Source organism: Sus scrofa, chromosome X, assembly GCF_054392235.1.
Source record: "Sus scrofa isolate SSC_HxYL_T2T_F1_AM1 chromosome X, Sscrofa_HxYL_maternal_Yorkshire_Landrace_v2.0, whole genome shotgun sequence".
Classification (NCBI taxonomy): Eukaryota; Metazoa; Chordata; class Mammalia; order Artiodactyla; family Suidae; genus Sus; species Sus scrofa.
This window is the reverse complement of record NC_139401.1, coordinates 73941632-73954969: the sequence shown is the minus strand read 5'-3', so window position 1 is coordinate 73954969 and position 13338 is coordinate 73941632. Positions and strand designations below refer to the sequence as shown.

General features: G+C 34.0%; 1 protein-coding gene across 5 annotated transcripts in view; it reads right to left on the bottom strand.

Moving 5' to 3' along the window:
- TENT5D (terminal nucleotidyltransferase 5D) overlaps positions 1–12202 on the bottom strand; it is a 90751-nt gene extending 78549 nt beyond the window's left edge. The window contains exons 1-4 of one of the 5 annotated variants that reach the window (XR_014834755.1): positions 11888–11927; positions 10924–11062; positions 5421–5496; positions 2914–2984 (exon numbers count right to left, since the gene is read on the bottom strand). The gene's annotated coding sequence lies outside the window, so the exon portion shown is untranslated. Of the gene's footprint in view, positions 1–2913; positions 2985–5420; positions 5497–10923; positions 11063–11887 lie in introns of all 5 variants that reach the window. The other 4 variants (XM_085006779.1, XM_085006780.1, XM_085006781.1 and 1 more) reach the window with 4 other exon arrangements.
- Positions 12203–13338: the final 1136 nt, after the last annotated feature.

Here is a 13338-nt window from a genome sequence, read left to right as displayed (position 1 = left end):
CATAACTCTCCCAGACTTCAGACACTACTACAAAGCTATAGTAAACAAAGCAAAGTGGTACTAGTACAAAAGCCGACATATGGATCAACGAAACAGAATAAAGAGCACAGAAATGAACCCATGCCTACAGTCAGTTAATCTTTGACAAAGGGGGCAAGATTCTAAAATGGAAAAAAGACAGGTTCTTCAGCAAATGATCCTGGGAACAATGGACAGCTGCATGTAAATCAATGAAACTAGAACACACTGTCACATCATGCACAAAAATAAACTCAAAATGGCTTACAGACTTAAACATAAGATATGACACCATCAAACTCCTATAAGAGAACACAGACAAAACACTGCCTGATATAAACTCTACAAATGTTTTATTAGGTCAGTCTCCCAAAGTAATAGAAATAAAAACAAAAATAAACAAATGAGACCTAATCAAATTTACAAGATGATGTACAGAAAAGGAAACCATTAAAAAACCCAAAAAGACAACCAACAGAATGGGATAAAATAGTCACAAATGATGCAAACAACAAGGGCTCAATCTCCAAAATACACAAACAACTCATACAACACAACAACAAAAAAACCCCAAACAACCCAATTGAAAAATGGGCAGAAGACCTAAATAGACTTTTCTCCAAAGAAGTCAGACAGATGGCCAAAAAATACATGAAAAGATACTCAACATCACTAATTATTAGAGAAATGCAAATCCAAAGTACAATGAGGTACCACCTCATATCTTTCAGAATTAAATTGCATATTGGCATGTTCTTTTTTAGTACTATGAAAAATGTCTTGTACTATGAAAAAAGTACTATGAAAAAAGTTGCAGGATCACCAGACACTTAACTTGTAATTATTACCATTCATAAAATCAGGATAATTTGCTAGCACCAAAATTGATTTTTTATCATTATCAGCCCAAAGACACCTGAGTTTCATAAGAGAGTATTTTCTACCGCTAATTCTGTTGGATACTGATTCATGATCAGTTACTAACTGATATCAAAATTATCTAATATGTTAAGATATAAAGAATTTGCTATTTGGGTCAACATGATAAAGGAGGCAAGAACATACAGTGTAGGAAAGACAGTCTCTTCAATAAGTGGTGCCAGGAAAACTGGAAAGCTACATGTAAAAGAATGAAATTAGAACATTCTCTAACACCATATACAACAATAAACTCAGAATGGATAAAAAACCTAAATGTAAGGCTAGATACTATAAATTTTCTAGAGGAAAACATAGGCTCTTTGACATAAATTTCAGCAATATCTTATTTGACCCATCCCCTAGAATAATGACAAGAACAAATACAAACCAATGGGATCTAATTAAATTCAAAAGATTTTGCCCTTCAAAAGAAATATTTAAAAAACCAAATATATGCCCAAGAGTGGGATTGCAGGGTCATATGGAAGTTCTATGGATAGATTTCTAAGGTACCTCCATACTGTTCTCCATAGTGGCTGTACCAGCTTATATTCCCACCAACAGTGTAGAAGGATTCCCTTTTCTCCACACCCCCTCCAGCACTTGTTATTTGTGGACTTATTAATGATGGCCATTCTGACTGTTGTGAGGTGGTATCTCATGGTAGTTTTGATTTGAATTTCTCTAATAATCAGCGATGTTGAGCATTTTTTCATGTGCTTGTTGGCCATCTGTATATCTTTCTTTGAGAATAGTTATTCAGGTCTTTTGCCCATTTTTCCCTTGGATGGTTGTTTTTTTTGCTGTTGAGTTGTGCAGCACTGAGAACTATGTCTAGATACTTACATCGCAACACAACAATGGGAGGAAAAACTATGTATACATACATGTATGTGTAACTTGGTCCCCAGTGGAAAAAATAAATAAATAAATAAGAAATAAATAAGGTAAAATTAAAAAAAAAAAACCAAAAAGACAACTCACAGAATGGGAGAAAATCTTTGTGAAGGATGCAATTGACAAAAGCTTAATATCCAAAATATACAAGCGACTCATACATCACAAAACTATAGCAAAACAACCCAGTTGAAAAATGGGAAGAACTGTGAGGTCACTGTACAGCACAGGGAACTATATCCAATCTCTTGGGATAGAACATGATGGAAGATAGTATGAGCAAAAGAATGTATACATATGTGTGACTATGTCATTATGCTGTACAGCAGAAATTGACACAACATTGTAAATTAATTGTACTTTAACAAAAATAAAATTTTAAAAAATGGGCAGAAGATCTAAATAAACATTTCTCCAAAGAAGACATATGGATGGCCAATAAGCATATGAAAAGATTTTTAACATCACTTATTATTAGAGAAATGCAAATCAAAACTAAAATGAGGTGCCACCTCATACTGGTCAGAATGGCCATCATTGATAAGGCTATAAATAACAAATTCTAGACAGGGTGTGGAGAAAAGGGAACCCTCCTCCACTGTAGGTGGGCATGTAAATTGGTACAACCACTATGGGAAACAGTATAGAGGTTAATCAGAAGACTAAATATTTAACTACCATATGATCCAGCAATCCCACTCCTGGGCCTATATCTTGTGGTTGCCAAGGGGGAGGGGAAAGGCACTGGGATGGACTGGAAATTGGGGGTTGGTAGACACAAACTTTTACATTTAGAATGAGTAAGCAACGATGTCCTACTGTATAGCACAGGGAACTATATCCAATCTTTTGGGATAGAACATAATGGAAGATAATGATAAAAAGAATGCATATATATGTATTTCTGCGTAGTGACCAGCAGAAATTGGCACAACAATGTAAATCAACTATGCTTTCATTTTAAAAAGATGAAAGTCTTCTTTACACCAAACTGATACATGGTATTTAGTAAGTTGTATAACACCTTGTTTTCTCTCCAACTTATAAATTTTTACCTCTTTAAACTTTGTATCTTACCTCCAGTTAGTGACACTTCAGTTAGATAGATGTGAAATATTGGATGATTTCTTTTTTACAAAGAATTGTATCTGAAAAACAGAAATAGAAGTTTATAAATTTTTGTGTAGTTGGATCATTGCCTAGTTCTGATTCAGCTTTGTCTTAGAACCTGACTTAGAAATGGGTCAGATGAATCCAATTGACATAGAAAGTCTCTATTGTGTCTTCAGGCAACTAAGATACACAATTACTGGAATAATTTGTGAAATAAAATTTTTAAATGATTTTTAAACCAAATATGGAATTTGAGATTTGTTGTGGTCAAAGTGGTTATCTCAATGAAAAGTTCTGTAAGTGTGATAAATACTATTTGAACAAGTTACTATAAAGAATGCCCATAGGATTGCCTCTTTACAGTTCTATATTTTTTCATAAATTCTTATTTTTTCTTTACATTCTTGCCAGAAATTGCCTTTTACCTGGCTGCCTCTTTTATTCTAATCTTATGTTGAATCAAGTGATCTATATTTCCCTCTATATCTTCACATGCCTTACACAAAGCCCATTTCAGGAAAGAAATACAAAAGAAAATGTTAATTTTTAGTATATCTCAGCTACAACTGACCAACAATGGTCTTTAAAACTATGAAGTTCAGAAAGGTTGGGAATATATGACAAATTTTCTAGACCAGAGCCATGCGAATCAAAAAGGCAATTAACCTGATATATTTACCCTTTGTAGACTTTGCCTGAAACATTGATCTTGTCCTGTAGATAGTCTTTCCTTCAACTGAATAAGAGAATAATAAAAGCCATTCTGGATCAGACTCAGAGTCCATCCAGCTCAGTATTCTGTTACTGATAATGTCAGTTGTACAGTCCTAGGCACATGGAGGTTCCCAGGCCAAGGGTCAAATCGGAACTGTAGCTTCCAGCCTACGCCATAGCCACAGCAATGCCAGGTCCGAGCAAGGTCTGCGACCTACACCACAGCTCATGGCAACGCTGGATCCTTAAGCCACTGAGTGAGGCCAGGAACTGAACCTGCATCTTCATGGATATTAGTCAGATTCATTTCTGCTGAGCCATGATGGGAACTCCTATAGACCTTCTCTTGACATTAATTCTGTCTCAATGAAAGCTTAATATAAATGCCTACATCTGTCAAAGCACCAAGGGCATACTTTTACATCAATCAGTATGGCTTTCTCTTTAGTTTCAGATACCTTTCTTGATGATGTTTACCTCTTAGCTGAGGTTTTTGTTCATTTGTTTTGAATAGAGAGTACATTATTTAGCTACCATGTTGAAGAGCCTCTATTCAAATTATTTTACCAATCAAGATAATTTCATTTAACTTATTTTTTCTTTTATTTTCTTCTTTGTAGGGCCACACCTGTGGCATACAGAAGTTCCCGGGCTAGGGGTCAAATTGGAGCTGCAGCTACCCTCCTATACCACAGCCACAGCAACACCAGATCTGAGCAGCATCTTTGATCTATGCCACGGCTTGTGGCAATGCTGGATCCTTAACCCACTGAGTAAGTCCACATCCTCTCAGACACTATGCAGGATTCCTAGCCCACTGAGCCACAATGGGAACTCCAGGATAATCTCCCTTAATACTCACAACAGACATAGAAAATAAATGTTGTTATCACTGTTTTTGCAAATGAGAAAATTGAAACACCTAGAGGTTAAATAATTTGTCCAAGATAAGTGGCTATTTAGTATAAGAAACAGAAAGTGAAACCAAGCTCTGAATGATTCCAAATGCTTGCTCTTTCTACTGCCTCCAAAGTGAAAAGTTTTGCAATGATTTCAAAATCCTTTCCTGGATATTAATTTCACTAGTTATAGTAAAATGGTTCAAAACTTAGAGATGTTATTGTTATGCTGATCTTGCTATGGTTATTCCAGATAAAGAGTAAGCTTAAAATTAAAGATTTTATTTTCCTATCATTGTGTGTCTGTCTAGCCAGTGCTAGATAATTCTAGTGCTAGAGAAGCGGTTCTTAAATGGTGGTGATTTTATCCTCCAGGGGATATTTGACAGTATCTGGAGACATTTTTGGTTGTCACAACTTGGAGGGGTTTTACTAGTATCTAGGGGGATACTGCTAAATACCCTACAATATATAGGATGAACCCCAAAATCAAATAATTGACCAATGTCTATGGTGCTGGTTGTGAAACTTGGATATAGAGATAAGAATTGTGGGCCACACTATAGCTGATTTTGAAGAAAAATCAAAGAACGTATGTACTAAATTATAGAGGACTTGAAAAATTTACAAAGCATGATAACTCTGTTTTAACCAATCATTAGACAAAACCAGGGCAATGAATTTGACAGTATTTTGACTTGAGATTCCAAAATTTATCTTGTATGAAAAGTAATAAGAAAGTAACACTAAATAAAAGCTGTATCTGGAGCTAAGTATATAGGTACTATGACCAATAAAATGGGGTATAGGAGCAAAGAATAATATTTTAAGAGAGCTAGTGCTTTGTTTCTTTTTTACCTTGCATTCACTTTTCCTTCTGATAAGTCTCTTAATTTTGCTTTTTCTTCTTTTAAGAGCTTTCTTCAAACAGCTTCTGGATGGTAAAATAATAGAGATATAAAAAGTTTTAGTAAAAATGAGTTTCTCAGCCTTTCCTCTAAAATTAGGAACAAGAAAAGGATAACCACCCTCATCACTCCTATTTAACATAGTACTGTAAGTCCTAGCCACAGCAATCAGAAAAGAAAAATAAATAAATAGCAGCCAAAATGGAAGGGAGTAAATATTTATTTGTAGATGACATAACACTATATATAGAAAACCCTAAAGTCTTCACCAAAAAATTACTAGGATAAATGAATGCAGTAAAGTTACAAGATGCAAGATTAATATACTGATATCTGTGGTTTTTATATACACTAATAATGAGCTATGAGGAAGACAAAGGAAGAAAAGAATTCAATTTAAAATCACATTAAAAAACCCTAAGAATAAACATAACTAAGGAAGTGAAAGACTTACACTCTGAAAACTATGACACTGAAGGAAAATAAAGATGATACAAAGAAATGGAAAGATATCCTGTGTTTGTGGATTGGAAGATTTAATATTATTAAACTGTCCATACTACCCAAAGCAATCTACAGATTTCAGACAATTCCTATACAGATACTCATGACATTTTTCACAGAACTAGAAAAAAAATAATCCTAAAATTCATACAGAACTACAAAGGACCTTGAATAGCCAAAGCAATCTTGAGAAAAAAAGAACAAAGCTGGAAGTATCATGCTCCCTGACTTCATTCTATTCAACAAAGCTACAGTAATCAAAATAGCATAGTACTGGCAAAAAAGCAAACACATAGACCAAAAGTACAAAATAGAGAGCCCAGAAATAAACCCATGCACTTTTGGTCAATTAATCTATAATAGAGGAGGCAAGAGTACGCAACAGAGAAAAGACAATCTCTTCAATAAGTGGTCCTGGGAAAACTGGACGGGTACATGTAAAGGAATGAAATTAGAACATTTTCTCATACCATATAAAAGTAAACTCAGAGTGGATTTAAGACCTAAATATAAGACATAAAACTCCTAGAATAAAACATAGACAGTATATTCTTTGACCTGTCTTAACAACCTTTTTTTTTTTTTTTTTTTTTTTTTGGATCTGTCTACTCAGGGAAGGGGAAAAAGGAAAAATAAATAAATGAAATCTAATTAAACTTAAAAACTTTTCCACAGCAAAGGAAAACAACAAAATGAAAAGGCAGCCTACTGAATGAGAGAAAAATTATATGCGAAGAAAGGGTTACTATCCAAAATATATAAACAGCTCATAAAACTCAATATTAAAAAATACAATACAATTAAAAAATAGGCAGAAGAACTAAAAAGACATTTTTCCAAAAAAAGTCATATAGATGGCCAATAGGGGCATGAAAAGATATTCAACATCTCTAATCATCAGGGAAATGCAAATCAAAACAACAATGAAATATCACCTCACACCCATCAGAATGACTCATTTTCAAAAAGACAACAAATACCAAATGTTTCTGAGAATGAGGAGAAAAGAGAACATTAGTACACTATTGATGGGAATATAAATTGGTGCAGCCACTCTGGAAAACAATATGGAGGCTTCTAAAAAATGAGAAATAGAACTACCAGCAATCCCACTCCAGAGTATATATCTGAAAAAAGGGGGAAAAAAAAATTCAAAAAGATATATGCACATCAATGTTCACAGCAGCATTATTTACAATAGCCATGATATGGAAACCGACTAAGTGTCTATCAACAGATGAATGGATAAAGAAGATGTGGCATATATATGCCACACACACTGGAATTTTCAATACATAAAACGACTCACAGATACATTGAACAAAATAGTAGTTACCAGTGGGGAGGGGGAGGGGATTGGGGAAGTGGCAAGAGAGGCATAGGTGATCAAGAGGTATGAACTACTATGCATAAAATAAATAAGCTACAATTATGTAATGTAGATAACAGGGAATATAACCAATATTTTATGATAACTTTAAATAGAGTATAATCTATAAAAATGTTGAATTGCTAAGTCATACTCCTGAAACTAATACCTTATAAATCAACTATAATGAACAAAGAAAAATATAAAATTAGTTTCTCTATGAACAGTTATACCTATATTAAAGAACTTGTGAATCATACAACTCTCAAAACTATTTTGGAATCATCTGAAGTGGAAAGTGTCTCTAATAATAGCAAATGCTTTGTTCTTTCTCACAAAATCACCCTGTTAAGAATCAATCAACTGACAAAATATAATTTCAGCTGATTATTCAAGTTTTAAAAAGGTTTCCTAGAAAAGAGAAATTTTAAAGTCTTGAGTGGTCTGTTATTATAAAGGTTTCAAGAGAAATCTTTCTGATAACTATATATCGTTATCACCAAATATCATCATTTATTATTAAAATAACAATGAAATAGTAGACATTATCACTTAGAGAAATGGTAAATATGTGGATGCATTTTCAGTAATTATCCAAGACTTTTTTTATTTTTCTGTCACATAAAACTTACATTCAGCTTCTCATCCTGCCTCCTTTTGCTCATCTCTCACTTTCTAATTGTGAATTGGATGACTTTTTAGGTCACCTATGGCAGCACACACTCAAACTCATTCCTCTGGTCTTTAAACTTCTATTCCCACTTCAACTTCTAATTATCTCAGCTAAAAGAGTATTACCTTGTCTGTAGCTTTAATCTCTTTCACCTATCACTTGAAGAGTGCTAGCCTATGAAATTTTGAAAATTAAATCAAAAATAGCAGAGCAATGAAACCAGCAAGATATTCTTTGCCTGCCTTGGGAAAACATTTTTCCACCATAAATAGGAAAGACCCTCATTTACACCTCTCTAGGATTTCCAAGAAACCAAATACTTTTCTTACAGAAACAACAGAAACTACTAGCCAGCTGGAAAAAAGTTCTTCATTTTACTCATGATAAATGGGTATTTGAGCTATAGAAAACTAGAAGCAGAAGTGGTCTTATTTATGGTTCCTCCTTGACAATTTGCTGTATGCATTCAAATGTACTGGATTAGGAATCAGAGTCCTGAACTGAATACAGACTCCATTTGCTCAAAACTTGCTTGGGAAAAATCATATAATCTCTCTAATCTTTGTGTGTTTTTTTTAATTGTAAAAGGAGGATGATAATGCCTACTCAGTTTGCTTCTGATTACTTTTAGTATCAAAGAAAATGATGTATAAGAAGCATTCTATAAACTATGACATTTTATCCAAATTGGGTTATTTTAGGCAGCATATACTATATTAGAATGTCATTTTTATTTTACTCTCTATTAGAATGTTTATTTCCATTATACAAACACAGGTAAAATATAGACTTCCGAGGCCTGCTCCAAAATCATTCTATCAGAATCTAGAGAGTTAAGGCCCTATCATCTGTATTTTTAACAAGAACACTAAAGTTTGAGAGATACTATATAATACTACACCAATCTCATTTCTGGTGTATTCCTTTCTTCTTCATTTAAAGATTAACTATCATGTACTATTTAATTTTCTAATCATATTGATGTTACTTGCTAACAAATAACAAAAATGTGCTGTCACAAAATAACCGAAATTAAGTTTTTAAAATTACGTAACTTAGATTTCAACTGCAATTATTTCATAAATGTTTTTAACTTTAAAAAGCAAATCATTTTGCAATGAATTGCAAAATATTTAGAGAACTAAGAATGAAGAATCATGAAAATAACTCAGTTTCCTGGGAGCATTATTATAATTATGACATTAGCTTTATTCATGCCAAAGTTTAATGTATTCAGTAACTGCTGATTGAACTTGAGACTGTACTGGTTCTTTACCAGTACACAAGCAGCCCAATAAAAATTCAAGATATTTTAAAACACATCTTTCTAATTTTCCATAGATGAATTTTACCAATCTGAGTTTGTCAATATGTGGCTTGGGTTGTTTTAGTTAAATATCTTTATTTAGAGTAAACTAAGTCCCCAAAGAACAGTTTGAGAGGTCTTATACTTGTAATCTTTATTACTACAGACCTGTTCTAAGACTAAAAGAAGAAAAAGGCAATTGCTTATTTAGGTTAGATAGGGTAGGAGGTTATTACAAAATCTGGGAGAGTGGAGGAAATAAAGCCAATATCTAAGATAACCCAAAACAATAGGAAATATAAATAAAATAAAAATGAATATAACAATTCATGCTTAGGATGACAGAGTAAAATTACATTTTTAAAGAATATGTCCGGCTTTAAAAATGTTAACTTTAATCACCACCAGGATAAACCATACATTTCTACATTTCATACATGTTTAGGAGACTAAAATAAGTTATTGACCTTAAACATTTCATCAGAGTATGAGTTAATATAACACTAAAGCAATATCAATGTGGAAATGACCTAAATAACCATCATCAGGAGAGTAGATAAATAAGTTTTGTTATATTCATACAGTGAAATACTTTACTGCAGTGAAAATGAAAATGAACTATGGTTAAATATAGTAACACATAGAAGGAACATTATGATGGGTTGCAAAAGCATGTCAAAGAAGAAGAAAAAGCAGTATAAATGCCTATGCACAACGTTCAGAAATATGCAACACTAAAGAACATATTGTTTGGGGATGCAAATACTATGGTAAAACTATTTTTAAAAAAGAGGGAAATTCTCTATATATATTCAAGACAGTAGTTGCCTCTAGAGGTAAAGAAAGGAATGTGGTTAGGAAAGGAGTACACAAGGGAATTTATAGGGAATGGTATTTTTCATTTCTCTCATAATGTGTGACAGGTCACAGGAGTTTGTTGTATTGCTTTTGTTTATCCTGTACTAGTGTTTTACAAATATTATTTTATAGCTTTTCAATATTTAATAAAAACAATTAAAATTTGATGTATTTGCTCTGCCATAAAACAAGTTTATGATTTTTACAGATTTTAATTCCTTGCCTTCGACAGCAGTAGTTATGACTTGGTATACTTTAAATAGCTCTATTACTGTGCCTAAGAGTTTTTTTGAAAAATCACTAAATCTAACTCTAAGAAATAAGATGTTCAAGCAATAACATGAGGGCAATTTTTGGAGTCAAAATTAGCTTAGAACCCATAAAGATAAAATCAACTTCTTAATCTTCTAAGTGGTTAGAAAATCAAAGATTTTTTTTTTACTTAAGATGTAAAATGACAACGAATTTCCTAACTGAACAAATATCTTCATATCTTAATTATGCTAAGAACCTGATCCTATCTTAATATCCCTCTCTTAAGACGTTCTACAACATGTAAAAATTAAAAACACTTTTTAATGGCTTATTCTTTTTATAAAGAATGTAACTAAAAATCTTTTACATAAAACTTGGAAATGCCTATACCAGTGGATTTTTATTGTCTATATGTGGATTTACTGAAAGGCTGTGTTAATACACATTAAAAAAACTTAGGGAAGAACTTTTTAAAACATATTTGTTACCTTTTCACCAAAAACAAATTTTCTCCAACTCGGAAATACAGTTTTTTAACTAGCACTGGAGAGTGATGAAAGTGATGAAATCTGCCAACTTTTGTCTGTCTTCATAAAAATAAATCTTGCATCCTAAACATCCACATATCTACATAGATATATATGGAGGGAGAGAGAGGGAAAAAAATTTAAAAAAAAAACTTTATACAGTTTCATCTATGGATGCAGTTTCCAGATTGTTCTTTTCCCAGAACTTTATAATCAAAAAGGTTTTTTCCAGTTTTAAGGGTTTATAATTAGGTAACAAGTCTGAAGCCTACCAATCATCAACACAAAAAAGTAAAAAGGTAGCGTTTAGAACCATTTTGGTTCAAGAGGAAATGATCCTAAAAACGTTTAGCCAATTATTTACTCGTTTTCCCACATATTTAAAATTAAAGATAAGAACAATTTTAAAGCCAAACTCATAAAATTCCTCAGTAAGGGTATAGCTATTCTTGTTAGTTTTTCTCCCGAAGTAGTATCTCTTAACTCTTTCTTGGAATTCCTAGAATTTTGAATTGAAACACAGCAACACCAACGCCAAAGATCCCCTTCCTTCCCCAAAATCTAGAGGTTTAGCCTCTAAAAATTACCTTTGGATATTTTAATAAGTCATATAAATGCTAATCACTATTTAGTATTTCTATTAACTTCATGCCCATTACATATTTTGTAGTAATTTTCATATTTTACACTATTATAAAAATAATAATCTATTTATTACAAATATACATTTCACAGCAACTTCACCGCTTAAACCTAGGTTTCCTTTTTCTGTCCTCCCGTCTAACGTAAAGCTTTTAAGGATCAAGATCCTTTTTAAAAGCTTCAACTGAACCTCACAACTGAAAATTACCAAACCCGCTAATCCCTTAGGCTCTTATTTCATACGATTCTAACTTTTAAAAAATGTACTTTAAAAGCCCTATACCTTTTCCCTTCATCCGTAAGACTTAAGTTCTGAGAAGTGAGGGGTCAAGAATAGTACGAAATCTGAGAGAAGGGGTTGGGTGGAAGGTTAAACAAGAGTTTGGAGTAGGACAAAAGAAAGAACTCGAAGGTCAGCTGGGTGACGAAAACCGTTAGGCGCTGGGTTTCCTTAGGGTGAACGATAAGGACACGAGAGGGAGGGGCGTAACCTCCGGCCCTCCAGTCCCCCAACGCCCCCAAGCGACTGCAGCTTACTCTAACGGCTCCTCTGAGAGGCAACCATTTTGGCATTGCCCCAGCCCCGCCCCTCAGACACAGAGGGCTCCACCCCCCGGCCTTCCTTGAAGCAGAAAGTGGGATTGGGGACAGCTAGACTGGCAGGACACACCTCCCGACTAGAACCCCGCTGAGAGCTCCCAGCTATCTGATCCATGCCGCTGACCCTGACTCTCGCCTCTCAAGAACAGTCGTGGAACCATGTCGAATATAGAAAGTATCCTTTCCTGTCTGAAAAGCTGATTCTCGGAAGGGGTGAAGCGCAGGGCCGGGTAGTAACTATTTAGGTCTAGTTGTGGAGGGGTGAGGGCTCTAACGCCAATTGGTAGGCGCCAGCAGCTTGGGTTTTTTGTTTGTTTGTTGTTTTCCTTGTAGCCACTGCCTTCCTAGAATCAGGGTACGTGAGGCCGCTTTGGCAAGAGTCAGGAGTCGCGGTATTGGTTTGAGAAGACTTCTGAACCTTCCCCTGTCCTTCTTAGAAATCAAAGGAGGCTCTGGTGCAGAAACAGAGGCGGCAGGAATTTGTCAGAGGTTTTGAGGAGGCGGAGGAATAGGTTTTGAATGAATAACGAGGGCAAATAGCTTTTGTGGAACTTCTTCCTTTTTCTGGATGGAGGTGGCTGGTAATGAGTTAAAGTGCTTAATATCAGCCCTCCGAACTAAATTGAGTGCTTGCTTGTTAATAATCTGATTTAGCACGTGAGGAAACTCATAGTTCCCTTAAGCTACGGAAATTCATCACTTGCCCCTGTGTTAATACCAAGCAATGAGGTCAAGGTTAGGGACCAAGCTTTGTGAAGCCTTGAATTGAAGAAGGATGAGATATTCACAACTGAAATACCACCTCAGGATTTTCATGTCTTTGTAATTCCTCCTCCTTCTTCCAGATATTACAGAAAATAGTTTTGTATCTTGCTATTGAATGAAATTTGGCAAAATAACAAAATATGGGTAATGGTAATTCTTTAATAGCTCATATTAAACCTATTTTGCTTTCATTAGTTTGTAAGTCTGAAATATGGAGGGACATTTGGTGAGAGGGTTAAATTATGTAAAGGGTATTGAGAATATTGGTAACATATTTTGTGTTGAACTGGCAAAGATTAACCAAGAATAAAATGTGAACTCTTGTAGTAATGCAGAAATAGGTCATTTCATGAACAGAATAGATGACTA